At 42.8% G+C, this 23,396-nt stretch overlaps 2 long non-coding RNA genes across 2 annotated transcripts; both read right to left on the minus strand.

The window, feature by feature from the left end:
• Positions 1-523: 523 nt before the first annotated feature.
• Positions 524-6,260, minus strand: LOC116523316. The gene is made up of 5 exons (XR_004257077.1): positions 6,176-6,260; positions 4,832-5,027; positions 2,882-3,036; positions 1,622-1,783; positions 524-565 (listed from the first exon to the last, which is right to left on the minus strand). It is a non-coding gene; the product is annotated as an uncharacterized LOC116523316 (long non-coding RNA).
• Positions 6,261-6,719: 459 nt separating this feature from the next.
• Positions 6,720-22,735, minus strand: LOC116523312. The gene is made up of 3 exons (XR_004257061.1): positions 21,747-22,735; positions 21,246-21,329; positions 6,720-6,856 (listed from the first exon to the last, which is right to left on the minus strand). It is a non-coding gene; the product is annotated as an uncharacterized LOC116523312 (long non-coding RNA).
• Positions 22,736-23,396: the final 661 nt, after the last annotated feature.

A 23,396-nucleotide genomic window follows, 5' to 3' on the forward strand; every position in this document is an offset into this window, starting at 1 on the left:
TCTCTCTCCGTCCCCCTTCCTTTGCTCCTGGGCTGCAGAACTTTCCATGGGCTCAACAGTAATTGAGTAAAATTCTAAGCCACTGCAGTAGCTGCTTTTTGGTTTTATTTTTTTTAATATTTATCCGTCTCTCTTTTAGTTGAAGAGTTGAAGTCCACAAGGCTTAAAGCTGTCAGGTTTGAAGACCCTGGGTTTTTTTCCCTAAAGGGTTAGGGGTGCAAGGTTCTTGTAACTTGACAGCTTTAAGACTTGCACGCTTCAATGCCAGAGTTTCTGAGCCAACATTTTGGTTGCTAAGCAGGACCGTTGGTAAGTGATACTGATAATATATCAAGGGCAACATACGACTGATGAACAAAGAAGTTACTAAGCAGCTATGTTAAATAATTTGTTTTTGGTTTATTAAATACAATTATATTGCAATTATATATTTTTGTAGTTAAACTATAAATTGCGCAAAATTATGTTTTTGTCGAAGTGACACACAACGCGAGTTATGCTGATTTTTTTGCCGATTTTTGACACACCACGCCAAAAGGTTGCCCATCACTGGAGTAGACCATACCTGAAAAATAAAACATGAAGGACACAGATTTCAATATGAACCAAATGTATTATTTACTCTATAATGAAAACTAAGATAAAACAGCACTCATCAGGCTTTGCCACTGCTAATTTCCAATATTTTAGTTCTGCTTACCAAAATTTTGTTTCTCAAGTATGATAGTAATGCATCTTCTGTGCCTCATATTAAGGAACCTATGCATTGGCTCCAAGTGCCCAAGTGTCTTCTGCTAGAGTGCCATAAAGAAATTACTGTATTTTTCAGAGTATAAGAAGCACCAAAGTATAAGACGCACCAAGGTTTTGAAGAGGCAAATTAAAAAAAAAAGTTTTTGCACTCTGCAACCCTCCCAAAAATGGCCCATTTTTTACAAAAACAGGCCTGTTTTTTTTAAAAAAGGTCATGAATAGCCCTTAGGAGGCTTGTAGAGTGTTCCTGGGGAGTGGGTCGGGGGCAAAAAATGAGCAAAAAACAGCCCATTTCTTGTGAAAAACAGCCCCCCCTTTTTTTTTTTTTCAAAAAAACGGCATTAGAAAGCTTATAGAGTGCTCCTGGGGGCTGGGAGGGCAAAAATGTGCATAAAAATGGCTCATTTTTTGCTCATTTCTGCCCTCCCCACCCTCAGGAGCTCTCTGAAAGCCTCCTACAAGGTATGCACGACCATTTTGGTGAAAGGGGTGGGGTTTCAGGTGGCAAAAAATGCTGTATTCAGTGTATAAGACACACCCAGGTTTTCAGCCTCTTTTTTGAGGGAAAAGGGTGCATCTTATACTCCAAAAAATACAGTAGGTTCTCCCATGAGAACCCACCTCATGTGTCAGATTCCATTCTCCTAATTCCTAATTACTACTCATCATGTTCCAGTGAGAACTGGAATTCAAGCCATCACACGAATGGCCTCAAGAAGATTGGCAATAATTAACTTAAGGCACAGTGTTAACTTGTAGTTGTGCTGATATAACTCATATGTGCAAGAAATGACACTCTAGATGTTTCTAGGTCTAAAACCATAATTTCTCAGGCAAAAAACATTCAGAAGCTTACTGTGTAACTTACCAACACATAATATGGATGTCTGGTTCACATAAAGTCGGTTGACACTTTTAATATCACAAATCTTCCAAATAGAAGACAACTAATCATGCTGCTTACTCCAAGTCCCACCATAATGTAGGATGCTTTTTCCATAGGAATACCTAAATCATCTGCATGTTTCATCTGCAAAAAAGAAAATGAAGCACGATTTTAACATGTCGGCTTTAAAGTATTCTGTTTAGTGAACACTAGTCATAATTAAGCTAACCTAGTAATTAATATAGCCGCAAATTCATTCATACTTGTTTAAAGATTTATGCAAATAGTTAGCAAAAAAAAATAGATGTAACTGACTGACAATTCAAACATTTCATACTCCTCTCCTGATAAGTCTATCTTCAGTGGATACATTAGTGTTCTCCAATTTGGTGCCTCCATAATGCATTGGCAAAAATCAAACTGACAGGGGACTATGGGATTTAATCCAATATATGAAGGTGGCACCAAAATTTAGATCCTTTGGCAATGACACGATGTTTTCTTCAAAATTATTCCTCAAAAGTAATTGACCAAGTATTATTCAAGTTTGAAAGTTAGTACAGTCAAGACTGCAGTTGTGTATCTGACACTATTGAAATAAATGTACACTTGCTCTCAGTGACCATTTACCTATTATGGACAAACAACAATCTTACAGCTACTAAAAATAAATCAACTTGGCCCAAATTGATGTAGCCCTTCTCCAAAATTGAGTTAAGGATTAAAATGGTAAAAATTGAATGTTTAGGCCACATGTCTTAAAATAGTTAGAATTAGCTGATAAATCGGGGTAGTCTGGGTATGTATTTATCCCAATCCGGTATTGGAGGGAGCCCCTTGTGGAGTACTGTGAAGCCGGTACCATGGCAACTCCACTGTGCTGTACAGTAGAAGCCATTTTAAGGCAACAACATCTTTACAGAACTTGAATCCAAAAGGCATACATTCACTGTCAAAAGTACTGTGACTTGAACACTATAGATATAATATAACACACTCCATTTGTGCAAGTACCATGCAACCTACCTACTGCTCATTTAAAGGGAGCGTGTTGTATGTGCTTGGCTGGGGCTCATGCAAGTGAAGATAGCATCGACACACACACACACGAGCCGGCCATTACCATGGCCTGGTTGCAAAACCCTCAAAGCCCACTAGTGGGTCATGGCCACAGGTTGGGGACTCTCGTTCCAAGCTATACAGAAAAGCCAAAAAAAAAAAAAAAAGATAATGGCAACTTACCATATGCACAAAAGGTATGTAGAATCCAAATTTTGCTAATCCAAGAGAACCGACCCATATCTCAAAAATGCGATCTTTCCATAAACCTACATCGACTATAAACCCTCTTAGAGGCGATGTGTTAAATTTTTCAACTACACTTGGATGAGTTCTATCTGTAAAATACAAAGTAAAAAAGAGAGAAATTATACTGTGTACGCAATACTGATTAATTTCACCAGAAAGCAATAAATACAACAGTTATGTGCAACCCGGGATAACATAAAAAGTGCATCACAAATGAGCACAGGACGGATTTGTGTGATGTTTAAGCAATTATTTTGAGGATGATTGCAAAAAATGATTTTATATACCACAAGAACCTCTGTTAACATGTCTTGCTGGACACAGCTGGAGCAGGTATAGGCATTAGAGAGAATGAGTTCCTTGTACACAAAAAGTTTACTTTTATCATGAATAGGAATCACACTGGGATTTTTTTTTCCTACCCTGGTGCCTACAATTTCCGAAATGCAGCCAGTATATTCGGTGGGAAAGGCATAAGGCCTAGAAAACATGAGGAAAAGCCATTACCAAGGCAATCATCAAACAAGCGTGGCTTAAGTCCATTCCAAGAAAACTAATTTCAGTAATCATCTCAGACACACCCCTCTCTACGTCACACAAAGATAAATGAGAGCAAAACGAAGCACATTGGGAATTGCAAGAATTTTTTACTATAGCTCTTGAATAAAAGTAATTTTAGACCTAAAGTATGTGGCATTGATTTCTAAGTCTAGTCTACTTGGCAAGGCTGACTGGATAACAGGAGCTGCAATTTACTGTATTTTTCAGAGTATAAGACGCACCGGAGTACAAGACACATCAGGTAAATTTTAAAAAAGTTTTTGCACTCTGAAGACGTCCCAAACCTCCTGCATGCCTCATTTGTGAAAACGGGCATGCAGAGAGCTTCAGAGGCCTGCAAAATGCTCCTGGGGGCCGGGGGTGGATGAGGAAAAAGTGGTCTGTATTTCACCAAAAGAAAGGGCATGCATAGCCTTTAGGTACTCCTGGGGTCTGGTGGGGTGTAACAAGCAAAAAGGGCTGTTTTTTTTTTCCAAACAGGCCCTTTTGCCACAAAAGGGCACACATAGCCTTTAGGAGGCCTGCAAGTGCTCTTGGGGGCTGGGGGGGGGAGATGAGCAAAAAACAGTCTGTTTTTTGCTCATTTTTGCCCACCCCAGCCTCCATTAGCACTTTGCAGTCCTCCCAAACCCTCTGCACGTCCATTTTTTTGTGAAGGGGCGGGGTTTCAGAGGCCAAAAATGCCTGTATTCAGTGTATAAGACACACCCAGATTTTCCCCCTTTTTCGGGGGGGGGGGGAGTGCATCTTATATTCTGAAAAATACGGTAACTCAATTTTCCCTAGGTTAAGGAAATTTGTTCTAGCATACTTGACACAACTACTTAGTTGCTTCATTTGCAATTTGCATTCCTGGAAGCAAACAGCATGGGTGATTTAAGAAATGAATTGAGTTGCTTTAGTGCAGTCCTATGCCTCAAGTTCTGGGGTGTTAAACTGAAAACAGTCTTTTTTTCCAAGCATGTGTTTACCAACTCTTAACAGTTTTACTGAAATGAAAAAGACAAGAAACATGAATTTCAGGAATTAAACTATAATATTTCCCAGAAGAAAGGATTTGTCTTTTACTATAAAGCATACTGATAGGGTCTTTCCTAATTAATATGCCCCAGCTTTTCTGTTCCCAAAGCTGCCCTATAAATTTATTAAATAAAATAAGCAGTCAGTGACAGGTCTCTTTACTGACAATAACTGAGCTAGCCCTTTCCTGAATTCTTATCATCTGAAAACCAAATTAGATTGGAGACAGAATGATAAATGAGAGGGATGATAAAAAGTAATTTTGGACGAATAGATGTTAACAAAAAATCTATAGTGGAATACCTGAGATCTGGGGCAGCAAGAACACATATGGCCAGCATTGCGCTATAGGCCCTTAGGCTGCCTCTCCATTCCAGCTGCTGGATGAGAACGTGCTGCAGCTTATTCTGAATGAACGTTCCTGAAGCCCCTCCAGCCATCACTAGGCCAGTAGCCAAAGAGCGTTTCTTAGTAAAATACAAACTAACCATGATGACACCTACAAGAAACAAACAGAAATTTAAAGTAGTTCTTTTATATTGAAGTCCAGTCACATCACCCTCTGTTTGATTTAACATGAAAAAGGTATCTGGGAAAGGAGAAAGCTTAAACATTGCTTTTCATCTGACACAATTAAAAACCATGCTACTATTTCTAATGAGTTTTGTTAGGAATTTAATCTAACAGTTGGGTTGGCAATATATAAATCATGTAGCAATGTTGTAATTGTTTCTTTAAATCATACGGTAAAATGTGATTGGTTGCTGTTTTTCCTCAATCGGCCACGAGAGAGCCAGAATGACTGCTAGCTCTCTGTTTGTTAGATGCTGGGCTGATCTGATCTGAGTGTCGTGAGCTATTGTAAGTTTTGCAACAGTTAGCAAACGGACTGTTTGTATGATTATGGACTATGTTATTGGATTATCCCTTAACTGAAAGACATTGATGACGGACTGTCTTATCTGTTTATGACTTGGACTGTTTGATGGACTCTGGCAGTGCTGTTGGAGGAGGAGGAAGAGGCGGCAGCAGATATTCCGGTGGTGGCGGGGGCTTTGGGGCTTCACTTCAACCGCAGCACCGGGCGCAAGCGGCTAGGAATGGCCACCCAGAAAAGGGGCATACCAAGTTTACCCACCTTTTCCAAGAAACAACTACATTTCTCTCTTTCTTTATCCCCTACGTTACTTCTTTTTCAGTTTGTACATGTTCCTGGCTGGTGTCTTTTGGCCCACTTCTACTTAAGGATGGAAGTCCTCCCTAGGAAAATGATGGCACCTGACATACTATCTCTCCTTAGTTGGTTAGTTGAAACCCACCACTGCTCTGTATGCTGGTTTGTGTGTTCTGCAACACAACTCTCACAACGCTTCGCTGAACGTACTCGCTCTCCCAATGGAAAGCTTACCTAACAAGTTTTCTCATGAAAAGTGCTGCAAAGCAAAGCAAAGCAAAGCAAAGCAAAGCAAAGCAAGCAAAGCAAAGCAAAGCAAAGCAAAGCAAAGCAAAGCAAGCAAGCAAAGCAAAGCAAAGCAAAGCAAGCAAAGCAAAGCAAGCAAAGCAAGCAAAGCAAAGCAAAGCAAAGCAAAAATATGTTTTCAAAAACAGAAGTGTGTGACAAAATTTGATTTTAATGTAAAGCATTACCTGGAGTGTAGGCCAGACTTGATCCCACACCAACAATGATTCCCCGGGTGAAATAGGGTTTTAAATTTGTCAGCATATGATGACCCACTAGACCCCTATGGTCATCAAATCTCCAATGACTGCCACTTTGATGGCTCCATATTTCACAGGAGTTTTCCAGACACGGGACCAAACATCATAATCAGGGCATAGCTGATTGATCCAATCCAAGCTTAAAAAGACAAATGCATTTAATTAAAATATAAAAAAAATCATTAAAAAAATATTATCAACTCACTTGTATGTTTTACTGATGTAAATGACACTAATTCTTGTGGATTTCAAGAGCATTGACATATAGTTTAAACCATTTGCTTAAAGACTGTTAATAAGCAAGACATAATTATAAACAAAACTGCAGTACAATATATCAAAGCTATGCTGGAAACCTTAATGTAACAATGACCTACCTATCTGCGAGTTACTCGCTTCAAAAGAACGAGAAGGGGCAGCATGTAGACACCGAAGGCGCTATGGAAACCGCTAACAAGTAGGCAATGGGTAGCCGCCGCCGCCACGACTACCCAGCCCCAACTCCATCCGGAGGGGGGTGTAAAAAGAGGCATCCGTCCTGATGTCCTCTGAAGTACTTCTTTTCTTTCTAATATCCATTTATTCGCAAAGTCACGGATTTCTTCATGTCTGGGAACAAAGAATTGTAGAGAAGAAAAAAGCATTATTAATCTCTCAAATAGAAAAGATTCAGCACACCTGTCCAATAATCAGAATTTTCTTACTAAAGCAGCATGCACTAGGAGCAGTGTTTGCATTACACCATGTCAGCAAACATTTCAAACTTGTGGCAGTGCTCAACAAGGGGCACTTACAATTGGTCTGCAGAGTTCTGGCCATCGCACCGTCTCTGCAGTTACACAATTGAGATCTGGGTTCTTGGCACTTGGTTTGCAATTGCAATGTTGCAGCAAGCTGCTATGGTGCTAGTGCAATTTCTGAAGTTTCCTGCTGACTTTCCAGTAGGAAAGTCAATGGGGAAGCGAGCAGGAAGTTGGAAGTCACTGTCATGTAAGGTCGGTGTTTAATGATCCACACAATGGTCTCTTAATGATGAAAACTGGGATCGCCATCCCTAAGCAGCACAGTCACATGAAAATGCACCACTGCATTGCTTACCAATGGCAATTCCAGTCCCAATTGTCTTTATAACCCGAAAAACTACCTGTACTGCCTGCTGGCAAAGCTGACTGACTATTTATTTACAACTTTTCATAAGTTATCTAAAAGATGTTACAAGTGTCAATTCCTAGAAGCATAATTTCACAATTAATTTTATAAGACTATAAAAGCTATTATATTCATCAGTGAACATTTCACTATCAGAGAAATGCTAGGTATAAGAGGATTTTTTAACACATGCCTTGTTTTGCTGATATTGTCAAGTGGAAATCAGACATTCAGAAGTTCACATGAGTATAAAGATTTATTGCAAGCTTAAGCTCTCTACAAATCTGACCCACTAACAGTCAAGGGAATGAGTAGAAGAGAAGCATTCAAGGTGGGCTGGACTTGCATGTCTTGTGAACATGCAGGGACTCGTAACTTATAACGCATTTGACCCTTCCCTCGGGCTCAGCCTGGTTATCTCCTGCAAATATTTCTGATAAGACAAATGTTCTTAAATCATCCATCGAATCTAACTAAAATATCTTCTACTTCAATTTGCTAACTTTAAATATTTTAAACTGTAAATTGGTTTTTGATAAAAATAGAGAATATAGTTCTGAGAGAAATCTGTCCCTTAAGAAATCTTCTTTCTGATATTTTTCCCCTGAAACTTATGGATCAATATACTTTTAAATATTTTGTACACTATACTCAAGTTAAAGACTGTTGGCTTACGTGAACGGTTGTTTCTCAGGGCACTGCGAGGAGAGTCCAAGTGTGGGTTAACACAGTCTATCTGCTCTAGGACTGAGTGAGTTTTTCTCTTGGCCACGCCTCCCTTTGCCTCCATTATTCAGTTTAAAAAACGAGGAACCACCGAGCAGGAAGCCCATACAGTCATGTCCAGTCATCACCCTCGCATCCGTGAAGACCGGGGTGGGATTGGACTCTCCTCACAGCCCTGAGAATGACCGTTCAGATAAGCCAACGGTCTTTCTTCAGTGTGCTGCTTGGAGAGTCCAAGCGTAGGACATGCCCAAGCTATAGTGTCCCTGGTGGGAAGAAACTTGAGTCTCCGGAACATCCACAACCTTCTGTAGAACTCTTCGCCCAAAGGCTTTGGCTGAGGCAAAGGTGTCAATCTTATAGTTCCTGATAAATGCAGTGGGAGAAGCCCACATGGCCGCTCTGCATACATCGAGAATAGATGCCTGGGTCGCCCAAGCCGCAGAAGTGGCAGCGCTCCTCATCGAACGCGCAGTCACCCGGCTAAGCACAGCCCTGCCCTGATGTTCGTAGGCAAGCTTGATGCAGGCCTGCAACCAACGCCCAGTGGTGTGGGAAGACGCTTTGTGACCAAGCGACCCCAGATGAATGGCAGGTCCCAGGACGGGTAACGGTGAACAGCTCGGGGGCAGATGTTTGTCGCTTCCTTCAGGAAACTCTTGACCTGGGGTGTTGGCTCAAGGGCCAGGAGGACCCCTTGATCAGGATGGTAAAAGGGCCACAACCTGACGCTGGAGAGTGCTGGGGGCCAGACCCCTGTCCAAACCCTCCTGCAGAAAGTCCAGCAGCTGGGGAACAGACACGGACACATCCCTTATGCCTTGTTTCTGGCACCAGGAAGAAAACAACCCAGGTCAGCTTGTATATCCTGGTGGTCAAAGGCCTCCTGGAAGCCTGGATAGTGTGAATGACCATGTCCAAGATCTTCTGCCTCCTCAGGAGCTTCCCCTCAAGTGCCAGACAGCTAGTTGCACCACTGGGGATCCAGGTGGCGAACCCCCCTGGCAGAGGGAGATCTGATCCTGAGGAATCCTCCACAGTCTCTGCATCGAGAGACCCACTAGATCCAAATACCAAGACCTCCTGGGCCAATGGGGGCGACCAGGAGGATCTCCGCACCTTCTGCAATGAGCTTGGATACCACGCGGAATGAGAGGTAGAGGAGGGAATGCGTACAATAGTCCTGGAGGCCACTTGCACTTCAGTGCATCTGTCCCCTCCGTCCACTGAGAACGGTATTGGGAGAAGAATCATGGCAGATGTGTGTTGGCATGTGTGGCAAAGAGGTCCACTTGTGGTTTGCCGAATCTCCTCACAATCTGTTGGAACAGGTCTGGATGCAGCTGCCATTCAGAGTGGTCAATCTGCTGCCTGCTCAACCAATCTGCCTCCTGATTGCTGGACCCTGAGATGTGGTCCGCTCTGATGTATGCCAGGTGGTGTTCTGCCCACCTGCCCAGAGATTCCGCCTCTGCCATGAGCTTTTTGGAGTGGGTACTGCCCTGTGTTTATGTGAGCCTTCATGGCCATCAGCAAGAGTACATGGTGCCCCGCAACCAGGCTCGAGAACTGCCTTAGGGCGAGGCTGGCGGCCCTCAGCTCCAACCAGTTTATGCTTTGGGAGGCTTCCCTCTGGGTCCACAGTCCTTGTGTGAGTTGGCCCTGACAGTGAGCCCCCCACCCAAAGAGGCTGGCATCGGAAGTCACCACAATCCGCTCGGGTTCCTTGAAGAGGCACCTTCTCGACTGTCGCCGTCCTCCACCAGGCAAGGGACCAGATCACCCATCTTGAAGAGTTGGGTCTTGACTCTCTGCATCAGCAGGAGAAACCATTGCAGCTCCCTGGCATGGAGATGTGCCCAGGGAACCACCTTCAAACAGGAGATCATGATCCTGAGGAGCTGTGACAGCATGACAATCGGCACCAACTTGGATCTCTGACATTGCTGTACTCTGTGTCTGAGGTTCTGCAGGCAGTCTGGAGTGAGAAATACCTGACAGGTGAGAGTCTATGACTGTGCCTAGATTTGGATGCGTGTGGTCGGCTCCAGCTGGCTTTTGGCCAGATTCACTGAGAAGCCGTGTAGACGCAACGTGGGAATGGTCAGCTGGACGTCTCGCCTGGCCTGCTCCCAACTTGCAGAGTGAATGATGATGTCATCCAGGTAGCATTCTAGATGAATCGGGTGGTTCCTGAGTTGAGCCGCCACCACCGCTAGGATCTTTGTGAAGGTCCTAGGCATGGACGAGAGGCCGAACAGCAAGGCACGGTTCTGGTAGTGCCTCCCGTCGTAGAAGAACCTCAGGAACTGTCTGTGAGTTGCGTGTATTGGTACATGCAGGTAGGGCTCCTTTAGATCTATTGACGTGAGAAGATCTCCCGCCTGACGCAGTCCAGGATGGAGTGGAGCGACTGCATCTTGAACATCTTGTACGCCAGATGCTGATTTAGGCGTTTCAGATCCAAGATGGCTCCACCACTGTTCTCTCTAAGGTGCGTGGCTGCGCGGCCGGGCACGTGGCAAGAAAACCCCACGCAGCAGTTTTAACTGCCGCACAGTGATTTCTGCCAAAGCAAACGTGGGGAAATCCTTTGCGGGTAGCTAGAACTGGCCGTTCGCAAAGGACCTCTACAGACTTGTTTTGATGAGCACGGAGCGACTGACGGTAGTTTGTGCTGGCCGCGGCCGCTCAAACTAGCGTCAGTCGCCCTGTGTTCAGCAAAGCAAGCCCGGGGAGGTCCTTTGTGGGCCGCTAATCCTAGCCGCTTGTGCCCGCGCTGCGGCTGAAGTAACCCCCCCAATGCCCCTGCCGCCACCAGAAGATCTGCTGCTCCTCCTCCTCTAACAGCACCGGATTTGCCGCCCGACGCCGCGGCTGAGATGAAGCTGCCAAAACTCCCGTCAGCAGCACCCTCCCTCCCCTCCACACGGAGCACCTGAGCTGGCCCGCACATTATCCCTCCCCTTCCACCTCTGCCGTGCTTTTGAGGAGCCATGAGGCCACGGGAGTTAGTAGAAAGGCAATGAAGGGGGTGGGAGCAGCTTCCGGGGGGGCGGAGCCTGTTGCCGAGGAGGGCTCAACCGAGCTCCTCTCAGAGATCTGGTCTGTATATCTAAATAAGATCATAGATATCACCCCTTTTTGGCTATAAGGGGCAGGGAGTAGCTCTGTGTGCTAGGGTCTATTCGTAATTCACAGCCTTTCTCTTTTTTTTGGCTGTGGACAGAGATTAGATCCAGCGTGAGCGGAGCTTTTATCTCCAGCCAGTTCTTCTCAGCTGCCTTTTTTTTGCAGCCTTAGACAGGCGATCCCCCCCCCCCCCAGGACAAAGCAAAGTTGTTTGAAGCTAGGATTAATACGGGCGGGTCCCACTCCTGTGAGATTTATGCTTTTATTACTATTAAATACCAGCACCATTTGTCTTAGAGGCTTCTTTGTTTAAACGGACTTCAAAATGGCGATTTCTCTCCGTTGGTGACTGATAGGGATGTACGTAGCCGGTTTTACCTTCCTGCAGACCGCTCCTTAACAAAATAATTTTTTTTTTTTTTTTGGAAACAGAGGGGAGCGAAAGCGCTGTTTATTTGTTTACTTATAATGGCACCCAGGTCAAAATCGAAGTGTCTCTCTACAAATGTGCCTAAAGAATCTGTGAAGGAACTTAAAGAATTTACACTGGAATCGCAGCCCTTGTCTCCTACGCCCTCTACTGGAGAATTCTTAACACAGGATTTTTTTTTTCAAATGTTTAATGATTTTAAACAAGAAATTAAGGAATTTGTATTGGAGCTATATGGTGATTTAAAGTCTAAAATTGACCAAATGAAGGCGAATACGTTTGCAGCCGTGTCTGCCCTGTCAGATTATACCGCTGAAATAGAGAATAAATTGGAAAGTTTGGAGGAGGCTAATTCTAATTTGACTACTAATATTCAAATATTACAACAAAAAATTAGAGACACTCAAGAACAGCTCGTTATGATAAACTTTAATAAGAAGGCATTCGCAATAAGAGTCAGAGGATTCCGCGAAAAGGAGCGAGAGAATCTGAAACAGACCTTTGTTGAAGCCCTCAGCCATGCGGTGGGAAGCCCGGGACTTAACTTTGATTGGCAGATTCGGAAATCTATTGCCAGAATTCGTTGGTAGCGGAACAGCGACAGCTCCCGAGGGACATAATCATATATTTCTCCACAAAAGAATCCAGAAACGCGATCATGCAAAAATTTTACAATAATAGTTTGAGAGTTGATGGCCAGGACTTGATTGTCTTCAAAGAAATACCTTTCCAGATGTTAAAGGCAAGAAGGGACTATACCTTTTTAACTAAAGAGCTTAGAAATCATCAGATTCAATATAAATTGGAGGCCCCAGCCGGCATTACGGTCACATTTGAGAATCAAGACTTCGTCTCAATTCTGTTTCGGAGGCTCGAGATTTCTATTACAAGACTTTGAAGGCGGGACTTCCTGATTCACTTGGAAAAGAGGAGAGACAAGCCGAAGGAGAAGGCAAGCAACAGACCACATGGCTGCAAGATGGAGGGGTAGCTCCCCCTCCCTCGGAGAAGCAGAGAAGCGGAGTTGAGGATTTAGACATTCTAAAATATTCACCAAAGTTGTGGATTGAATGGGGTTTGCGACCTCTCTCCGGCAGAAAAGCGGAATTTATTGGTGGGTGTGATACTGAATGTATATATGTAAAATGCATGCAGAATGATTTACGCTGTTTAAATCTTGTTAGAAGGGAAAGTTTGAAGAGATTATTTTAAAATAGAAGGTAAACTGATTCTTGTTGAAACTATTATTTGAATATGTGGAATGATCTATGCTATTTAATTTTTATTAGAAGGGAAAGCTTGGTGAAATTATTTTGAGCTAGATTTCAAACTAATGTTTGCATAAATTTGATAGTGGCAAATATTAGAGAAGCAAGGGATGAGGGTAAAATGCATGCGGAATGATTTACGTATATTGGTGGGGTGATACTGAATGTATATATGTAAAATGAATGCAGAATGATTTATGTTGTTTAAATTCTGTTAGAAGGGAAAGCTGGATGAGATTTTTAAAACGGAAGGTAAACTGATTCTTGTTGAAAGTATTATTTGAATATGTGGAATGATCTATGCTATTTAATTTTTATTAGAAGGGAAAGCTTGGTGAAATTATTTTGAGCTAAATTTTAAACTAATGTCTGCATAAATTTGATAGTGGTAAATATCAGAGAAGCAAGGGATGAGGGCAAAATGCATGCGGAATGATTTACGTTGTTTAAATCCTATTAGAAGGGAAAGCTGGTCGGGATCATTTCAAGATAGAATGCAAACTGATTTTTGTGTAAAGTAATACTTGATCCACGCTGCTTAAACTTTACTAAGAAGGAAAGTTTGGTCAGATTATTTTGAATTATTGTTTGAAATTAAGGTTAAGAAAGGGAAAGTTTGATTATTCTTCTGTAAAGTAATATTTGAATATGTGGAATGATCCACGCTGCTAAATTTTACTAGAAGGGATTATTTTTGAGTTAGATTGTATATTGATGTCTATACAAATTTGGATAAATGTTTATCTGAATACAAGGTTAAGGAAGAGGAATGGGAGAGTCTACAGGAGGTCGGGGTAAATAACAAAGAAGCAAGAGACGAGAATAAAATATAGATAGAATGACTTACACTATTTAAGCATATAAAAGATGGGGGCTAAGCTTAACACAAAGAGTTTCTTTTTTTTTTCTTTTTTCTTTGTTCTTTTCTTTCTTTTTTGGGTTTTTTTTTTTCCCTTTAATATATTACTTTTATTTTTAATCCATATGAATATAGATACTTTAGATAGAAGGCAGTGCCAGGTGTGGGCCCTGGGAAGTCGGGAGGAGTAGGGATGGGGATTTTTGGGGGTGGGTGGGTGTTAACATAGTCTCAATAGAACAAGAATGCACTATATACGGTTGTTTTTTTTTCCTTTTTTTTTTCTCTTTTCTTTCTTTAATTTTTTTTTCCCTTGGTTTATTTACTTTTTATCAGATTATAATAAACAACACTTGAAAAGGAATACACCAAGAGGGAGGTAGAGGGAAAGAGGAGGGAGGAGTAAGGAAGGAGTAAGGGGAATGCAAGGAGGGCGTGTTGGGAGTAAGGGGAGAAGGAAGGTTTGAGGGGAAAGGGAAGTAGGAGGGGAGCGTTAGAGGGAGGAAAGGAAAGTTGGAGGGGATAGATGGGGTGTATGGAGGATGGAAGTGTCAGGTGGGGTTGTGAATGATGAGTTGTGTTTTCTTTTTTATTTTTTTTATTTTTTTTAATTTTTTTTTTCTTATAGCAAATACCCTGTATATAAGTGATTGTAAAATGGAATGTGAAAATGTAAAATATATTAAAAAAAAAAAAAAAAGAAGGGGTGGGAGCAGGAAAAAAGGCCTCCTGGCTTCTGAAAAGCACACTGTGGAGGTGGAGGCGGTGGCAGGGGTAACCCAGAGCCCAGATGAGGTGCCTCGAGCAGAGTGGGAGGCACCGCCGTTGCTGCCATGGGCGGGGCGCCTGCGGGAGCTTTGGAGGCTTCACCTCGGGCTGCAGTGCCGGGCAGCAAATGTGGTGGTCCTCTGGAGGAGGAGGGGGAGGCGGCAGCAGTTATTCTGGTGGAGGGGCTCGTTGGCATCTTCAGCGGCAGCCCTGCCCCCTGTGAAAAAACCCGAAGATGGAGCAGATCCACGTAGATGACATCGCCGCAACATGACTGGAGGAATTCTGGGAATTGAAGTCCACAAGTCTTAAGCTGTCAGGTTTGAAGATCCCTGTGGTTTTTTTCCCTAAAGGGTTATGGTGCAAGGATCTTATAACTTGACAGCTTTAAGACTTGCATGCTTCACTGCCAGAGTTTCTGAGCCAACATGACTGGAGGAGCAATTCTGGGAGTTGAAGTCCAAAATCTTAAAGCTGTCGGTTTGAAGACCCCTGGGTTTTTTTTCTAAAGGGTTAGGGGTGCGAGGGTGTTGTAACAAGAGCTTTAAGATTTGCGTGCTTCAAAAGCCAGACTTTCTGAGCCAACATTTTGGTTGCTAAGCAGGACCGTTGTTAAGTGATACTGATATATAACACTTTTAATTAAGCGGGTACCTTGAATAAACATAACTTTGAGTTTCAAATAATACTGATTTCGTTGTTGTCTTAGGTGACATCTGTTAAAAAAATTCAAGCATGAAAATATGCCGCTCAAACACTATACTTTTCTGCTCACACTGAAAGAAAATTAGAGGGAACATTGCTCTCCACCCCCCTGAGCTCTTGGGGACTAAGAACAGTATGGAATAGAACCCTGCCTCTCCTGTTCTTGGGGAACAGCTTCTATGGCCCTGATCAGGAGAAGATGAGCAATTTCCTCCTGCATAAGGGACCTCTTCAGGGGATTCTTTGGGGTCGGGCACCGATGAATGTCCTTTGTGGAAAAGAGAGAAATTCTAACACCAGGCCCCTCCTGATCGTGTTGAGGACCCAAGAGTCTGTGGTGATCTCCTCCCACACATTGGCGTATAACTGTAGCCGACCCCCTATGCGAGGACCCCTGTGATGGTCACTTGCCCTTACGGAACTGGCGGGAGTTGTTTCCACCACAGTACAGCTTCCGAAAGGAATGTTGCTGCTGCTGCCTGCCATGTGACCCAAGGAACCCCTGTTCTGATTCCTATCCCCACCCTGGGAATAGGGTCTCTGGTAGGTGGAAGAAGTGGACGGCTGGTTAGCGTCTGGAGCCCGAAAGGACTGCTTCCGAAGGGAACCAGAACCCTTGCACTCGCCCTTCTTCAAGGTGGCCGGGAGAATCTTACGTTTGTCTTTCGTCTCTATGACAAACTTGTCCTGGAGCTCCCCAAAAAGCAAGCTTCCATTTGGCCTTCATGTCGGCTTGCCAGTGACGAAGCCACAGCAGCCGCCGTGAAGTGACATTGATGCCAATGCTCTAGACGCAAATTTTGCAGTGTTCAATGAGGCATCTGCCGAGCATTCCACAGCCGTAATGATCTTGCTGAGGTCATGCTTCCACCGGGATCCCCCGGCGGGAGGCCTAGTCCTCAGCTGTCTGAGCCAAAGAAGGGACGCCATGATGAAGAAAGAGGCCGAGGTGGATGCCCTGATAGTCCAGGTGGCCGCCTGGTGCGTCTTATGGCAGGCCTTCTCAGAACATTTATCCTCCGCCTTTAGACCTTCCAGGAGGTCTGCTGGCCTTTAGACCTTCCAGGAGGTCTGCTGGCAGGTTCAAGGTCGATGTTAAGAAAACCACTGGCGCATCCACCTCGGTCAGTTTCAGCACATCCTCCATTTTACCCTCCATGAAATAAAGGGATTTATCCACCACTGTTCCCTCTAAGGTGCGCGGCGCGCACATGGCAAGAAACCCCGCGCAGAGGTTTCTAACTCCCGCGCAGAGGTTTCTTTCAAAGCAAACGTGGGGAAGTCCTTTGCAGGCGGCTAGAACTGGCTGCCTGCAAAGGACCTCCCCAAACTTTTTCAGCGGCAGCTTCAGCCTGAGCGGCAGCGTCATGCAGGCTGTGGAACGAGGGGGAGGAGGAGGGAACCAAAGAGAGCTTTTGCCGTCTGCGCCCCACAGCCAGGACCGTCCTTGCGCCTCAAGCCGCGTTTCTTCCTGCAAAGCCCTTCTGGCATCAAACGGAACTCTCGGTTGCCCGAAGGGCTTTGCAGGAAGAAACGCGGCTTGAGGTGCAAGGACGGTCCTGGCTGTGGGGCGCAGACCCGGTCAAAGCCTCTCTTTGGTTCCCTCCTCCTCTCCTCCTCCTCCTTCTTTCTGGAGCCCCTTCCTCAAAGATTTGGTACCAAAGCAATGGCGGTGAGGAAGTTGTGTCTTTTGGATTTTGCACTGTTGTCTTTTCAATGGTTCTCAGACTGGTTGAACCTTTAGCAGCTGGGGTGATATTCTTTACTGTTAAGGTTACAATTGGATGTGTTGGACGAATCTTAAAAGATGAAACTTTATTAAAACGTTTGACTTAACTAAAAACGTCTTCCTTTTTCTTCTTCTTAAATATGATTATTTATTTTACTTCAGAAGTTTGATGACCGTTGTACAAACTAATCCAACCTAAATGTAGAGGAGGAGAAGAAGGGGGGGGTTAAAAAGAGCAGAGGAAAAAGAAAAGAAGCATGAAGAAAACATAAAGAAAGGGATGGGAGGGAGGGAAGGAAGGAAGGCACTTTATGTTGAAACAGAAAAATTATATAAGGAAGAAAATGGAAATAACTTAGGAAGGAAGGAAGGAAGGAAGGAAGGAAGGAAGGAAGGAATTGCACTTAATATTGAAGGAAAAGAGAATGAAGGAAAGTATTGGAAGGATTGAAAGAAGGAAGGAGGAACAAAGAATTACACTTAATATTGAAATGGAAAAGAAATAATGAATGAAAGAAGAAGTATAGGAAGGAAGGAAGGAAGGAAGGAAGGAAGAAACAAAGACTGTTGAAACAGAAAAGATAATTAAGGAAGAAAATGGAAAGACGTATAGGAAGGAAGGAAGGAAAAAAGGAAGACAATGTTGAAATGGAAAAGAATATAAGGAAGAAAATGGAAAAGTATAGGAGAAAGGAAGAAATGTACTTAATATTGAAACAGACAAGGGAATGAAGGAAAAAATATTAGAAGGATTGAAAGAAGGAAGGAAGAATGGAAGGAACAAAGACAATGTTGAAATGGAAAAGAATATAAGGAAAAAAATGGAAAAATGTTAGGAAGGAAGATTACACTTAATATTGAAACAATTGAATATAATGAAGGAAAAGGAAACAGGAATAAGGGAGGACGGAGGACTTCAGCTCCCAAGGCTGGGAAAAGAATCCGCATAGGGACAATGCAAGCTATGCTTCACCCCGTCAGCAATGTCCCTCTAATTTTTTTTCAGTGTGAGCAGAAAAGTATTCTGGGAGTTGAAGTCCACAAGGCTTAAGGCTGTCAGGTTTGAAGATCCCTGGGGGTTTTTTCCTAAAGGGTTAGGGGTGCGAGGATCTTGTAACTTGACAGCTTTAAGACTTGCACGCTTCATGCCAGTTTCTGAGCCAACTTTGGTTGCTAAGCAGGACCGTTGTTAAGTGATACTGATATTATATAAACACTTTTAATTAAGCGGGTACCTTGAATAACATAACTTTGAGTTTCAAATAATACTGATTTCGTTGTTGTCTTAGGTGACATCTGTGAAAAAAATTAAGGTGCTCAGGCATGAAAATGTGCCGCTCAAACACTATACTTTTCCGCTCACACTGAAAAAAAATTAGAGGGAACATTGTTATCCACTGCTAGGATTGGTCAAGGTACCAGGCTGAACCCACTCTCTGGACTACGTCCCAAAACAGATCTGGAACTGGAATTAGCTCCTGAATGGGAGCAGTCTCCTTGAACAGACCTTCTTTGGGATCCTTGGTAGAGGAGGATGCAGCAGCTGTAACCTTAGGGGTAGAACCTAAGTCGGTAGCCACCTTGGCCTTATGCAATAGGACCTAAACAATGTTGGTTTGAACAATCCTGTAAAGGCTGGCTTGTCAGGAGGCAAATCCTCATTCTCAAACAATTCAAAACTTCCAGCCTCCCCCCATCCTAAGACTGACTGCTCTGTGGCGACCGAAGTGTCCGGAGAGGCTGGAGCCTGAGCCTGAGTGGAACTCGAGGTTCACTTAGACTGGGGTCCCAAAGGCCCCGCTTCCCTGTGCTTAATGCCTTCAGCGATCCCTTGGGATATGGCAATGGTGATGACCTCCTTCATCTCTGCGGACAAGGCCGAACCTTTGCCCTCCCTAGGCCGAGGCCTAGCTGGAACAGGCCCGCCCTGATGCCTCTCTGAGCTGGACCTCTCCTCAGCAGGAGGAGAGACCTTGGAAGGGCCCCAGCTCCTCCCTGACAGAGGAGCTAGGGGAATCGGGGTAACCCAGGATGCATCTGGGGAATCACCCCCAGATCTTTCGTCTATCAGGGAAGGGGACTTGCTGCCCTGGAAGGAGTGGGAGTCTGCATTTCCCCATGCTACGTGGGCGAGCCCACCTCGGGCTCATGTTCACCGAGACCCTTGTGGTTATGGGGCCTTAACCTCAACAGCCCCCCTGGTTGGGAACCTTCCCTGGCCCTGTCACCAGTCCCAGAAGTCCCCAGGGAGGCTTCTCTCCTTTACTTCCTACAGGCACCCTTCCCTCCTTTACTTCCCTTGGTTGAGGGGATAGCTTGTTGCGTTTAGCGGAGGGCCCTGCCTGCACCTGGCCTCCTTGCCATTGTCTGCCATGATGTTCTAATTGCCAAGTGTCCAAAGTTTGAATATGTGGCTGTGGGTACGCCACAATGGTCATAAGTGTGAGGACCAACTGTAAGTCAGTTTTTTCAGTGACATTATAACTTCAAACAGCCACTAAACAAATGATCCTAAGTCAAGGACTTTCACTTGTTGTGAAAAATGGTCAGTGAAAATATTCAGGTCCATTAGCTGGATGGATGTTTTAGTTCCATCCAGTCACCCTGACTCTACTCCAAATTAAGGGATTACAGGATGATAAATGGGGAGTAAAAATTCAGTTTTAACATCTGAGAACAAGAGCAGCATGAAGTTCAGTTAACCATCTGTGTTCATTTCTTCAGGTTATTACATCTAGATTCAAGGAATTGATTGGATAAATAAGAAAGTAAGATTTGTTTTATGGTCTTAAGGAGATTGTATTATAAGTATTTTGATTAAATGTCTTTTGGGAAGAAGCAAAAATTAGAACAGGTTAATCGCCCACTTCTCTTCTTGAGCTTGCGTAGCCTCTCACTGTAGGAAAAGTTTGTATTACAGGTTCATTCCTTCAAGAGATAAGCCTGGTTTTGATACTACATTTCATCTTTGTTATTGGTAAGATCAAGTAACGCTTAACCGTACTTTCCCAGGTTGATGAACTAAGAAGGAAACAATCCTGATACACAATCCCTGATAGCTACTACCTGCAAAAATGTCTGAGGCTACATTTGCATATTTGTTAAGTGAATTTTGCTCCATTTTATGACCTTTCTTGCCACAGTTAAGTGAATCACTGCACTTGTTAGATTAATAACACAGCTGTTTAGTGAATCTGGATTCCCAATTGACTTTGCTTGTCAGAAGTTATAAAAGGTGAGAAATATGTGTCAGTTGCCTAGCATCTGCACTTTGATCATATAAGCATAGGGATGCTGCAATGGTTGTAAGTGTGACAATCAGTCACTTTTTTCGGTACAATCATAACTCCAAATAATCACAATATGAATTGTTGTAAGTCAAGGACTACCTGTAGAGTGAACTTGGATTGTTAAGACAATAAAATTACTGAACAATTCTTCCAATAACATGGTACTTGAGAATCAGAAATAATTCTAAATTAGGGTATTTTTATTCATGGTTTATTGAACAATCCATATCTGTTTGGTTCAGATTTAATAGGAAGCTGTAATAGGTGCTTTCTACCATCAGTTCTAATATTTGATTGTATAAAAACCCATTCATATGTTTTTTGTTAACTATACATTCGTTTGTTTTGCTTTAAAATAACAAGCTGACCCAGAAATATTTTCCAAATCAAACCCATTAAGCAATTTCTGGCAAAACTGTCTTACAACTTCATCCTTAAAAGAAATGTACAGAACCAAAAGCTTTAGGCAGAATAATTTTAACTTTTTAGAAGAATCAACCAGGATAGTTTCTGATTAAGATGGATGGGAGGTATTCAAGAAAAGACAGAGCTGCAATTACAACTATGAAAATCTCTATAAGCTGCCAGTGATTAGGCCTCAAAACATCTTTAAGCAGTAGGGTAGTTCAAATAATTTAAAAATAAAGATTTGCTAGGCTAAAAAGCCTCGCAAAGCCCTTCTCATCTCCAATTTTGGCAACCACAAGTCAGCAATTTTATGAAAACAGTGAAAGATCCACCAACAATTGCTCTATATGTGCATATATAAAGTTCCATAATTATTTCTATAAAACCATGTTTCTAGCTTTAATATATGTATATATTTGTGGTATTGCTATTATGGTAATATATATTTTCCCATTACAAAGAATGCGTAGACTAGCATTAGATTCTAGAAATATCACTTTTAAAGATATGCTTTATTTTACTATTCCAGCTTACCTTACTTGGCACTGAAAGTATGTTAGACCTTTCATCTGATGATTTTGGAGGTGAATGTACATTTTCAGATATTACTGGAGCTACCTAAATAGAAATGTAGAAAACAAGTCAATATAAAATATGATTTTATTAGAATACAATTAAGCAGTAGTCTAATGGACAGTATAGTCTAATGGTTAAGATGTGTAAACAGGACTAAGGAAATCGAGTCCTGCCAGATGGGCAATTTGGAGCCAGTCATTCTTAGCCCTAGGAAGAAGGCAAAGGCAAACCACTTCTGAAAATGTTGCCAAGAAAACTTAAGGAACTTGTTTGCTTAATCAATAGGAATCAAGATTGACTTGGACATGCACACAAAAACGGTACTGACATACTCTCTCCAAAGGAAACACTACAAAACATTTTAAATCAACATCACTAGTTCAACAATAATTTGCTCTTCAAAGTACCTACATCAAAATGAAGAATTCATTAACATGGTTAGGATGTTAACAGTCTTACGTCTCCACTGTTAGAAAAGCCTTTTTTCTGCTGACATCTTCTGACCACTTCTAGTAGCAAGGGCCCATCTACTAGAGCTTTAGGTTCTAAAATGCCCAAGTCTTGAGCTAAACTTTCTCGAGGTTCAAGTCCATTTGACTGCAAAAACACAACAAAGATACACACATACATACAACTCTAAGCCAAAAGGTAATTCAATAGTTCTCTTATTTTTTTATAGCAAACTAAATATAAAACATTTTCATGTCAAAATTCATGGCCATATATTCCTTTTTACAATATGCAGGTGTGTGCCACAAATATCCTCTTTTTCTTTTAGCTTCCCCATTTTTCATTGGTCTTGTAAAATTATTTAATTCTATAGCTTTATATACAAATGAACTTTACATATAACAGGGATTATGTTCTTTCACCTTCCAAGTTCTTCTCCATCTTGAATTTTAAGCTAAGTAAATGAGCTCTCTACCAGATACTACAAACCAAATTCATTATATGAACTAATATAGAGATATCAACATAGCCAACCACGGTTGGACTGGAAAAAAATTTCATTTGTGCTGTGACTTTATTGTGGCTATTGTAGTATAACTTCCAATTATAGTAAGTAAATAAACATACTGTATTATATTTTATATTTTACTACACTACACGTTATGTCACCTAGAACCATTCAAAAGTGGACTAAATATATATTTGTAAAATACATATATAAATAAAAGGTTTTAGTTTTAATGTATGGAGACTTCCATAATTAAGGTTAAAATTTATTTTAATATTAAAATTATGGAAGAAAATAATTGAGAAACTAACCCAGAGGTAGAGAAACTTTTGATAAACTTAAACATGGAAGATGTAAATGTTCAGGGGAACTGGAGGTTCTTCATGTTTCACATAGTTAAGCCATCAAATATACAAGTGGTTTGGTCAATATCAAGGCATAAAACCTATTTTTTATCCTATATAAAGTTGCTTGTAAGCTAAATCTATTTTAAATTAAACTCAACCCGGACAAGACCGAGTGGCTGTTGTGTTTTCCTCCCAACAATTTGGCCGATGTTCCATCACTCAGGCTGGGGGGTCAAAATTTATACCCCTCAGACAGGGTCCGCAACTTGGGAGTCCTCGGACCCACAGCTGAGTTTCGACCCATCACTTGTCAGCTGTGACCAGGGGGGCATTTGCCCAGGTTTCGCCTGTGTGCGCCAGGTGCGGCCTCCTGAAAGGGGGCCCTCACAACAGTCACTGAGTCCTTGTGATCTCTAGGCTGGAATACTGCAATTGCGCTGACATGGGGCGCCCTGTAAGAGCATCCGGGAACAGCTAGTCCAGAACGCCCCAGCCAGCCGAGTGATTGTGGGCGCCACCACGGTTCGCCCACAATAAACACGATACTCCGTGAGCTGCGCTGGCTACCTGTTGGTCTCCGGGTGCACTTCAAGGTTCTACTTACCATTCATAAAGCGCTCCATGGTAGGGATCTGGCTATTTGAGAGACCGCCTTCTGCCAATTACCTCCCTCCGTCCCATCAGATCGCATAGAGGGGCCTCCTCTGAATTCCATCCGCCAGTCAGTGCCGACTGGCGACTACGGGAGGGGGCCTTCTCAGTTGAGCTCGACGCTTGGAAATCTCCCCGTGGAGATCCGCACCC

The sequence above is a fragment of the Thamnophis elegans genome, unplaced genomic scaffold (assembly GCF_009769535.1).
Source record: "Thamnophis elegans isolate rThaEle1 unplaced genomic scaffold, rThaEle1.pri scaffold_166_arrow_ctg1, whole genome shotgun sequence".
Lineage (NCBI taxonomy): Eukaryota > Metazoa > Chordata > Lepidosauria > Squamata > Colubridae > Thamnophis > Thamnophis elegans.